The sequence below is a fragment of the Penaeus monodon genome, chromosome 21 (assembly GCF_015228065.2).
Source record: "Penaeus monodon isolate SGIC_2016 chromosome 21, NSTDA_Pmon_1, whole genome shotgun sequence".
NCBI lineage: Eukaryota > Metazoa > Arthropoda > Malacostraca > Decapoda > Penaeidae > Penaeus > Penaeus monodon.
In genome coordinates, this window is record NC_051406.1 from 18,090,603 (window position 1) to 18,090,989 (window position 387).

The following is a 387-nucleotide window of genomic DNA, read 5'->3' on the forward strand; positions in this document are numbered from 1 at the left end:
TCTATAAGCACATTTTGCACTGCTATGTTTTAAGTACAATATATAAACTCAACAAATACTATACACTAAAACATTAAGATATTCATAATGAATACAAATGTACTTCATGGAAAAAGGAACAACCTTTAACTAAACTGACAATACTTATGTTAAAAACTTAGATTAAAGAAACAGTCAAAACTCAACTACTATTACCTGATCACAAGTTTCTGCCAGGACTCAAAACTTATCTGTTTTTGTAAGTGACACTGCTTACTTGTTAATGCATAGCATAAAACATTGTGATGATTAACTTGTTGAGACTGAGTGGGAAAGTATACATGCACTGTTCAGTGTGGTTCTGTTTTATTATTTCTGTTTACACACAGATGACTACAGAAAAAGCTT

At 30.5% G+C, this 387-nt stretch overlaps 1 protein-coding gene across 1 annotated transcript in view; it reads right to left on the reverse strand.

The window, feature by feature from the left end:
- LOC119586590 (tRNA-dihydrouridine(20a/20b) synthase [NAD(P)+]-like) overlaps nucleotides 1–387 on the reverse strand; it is a 7,955-nt gene that overhangs the window by 1,458 nt on the left and 6,110 nt on the right. The gene's annotated exons all lie outside the window — the stretch shown is intronic.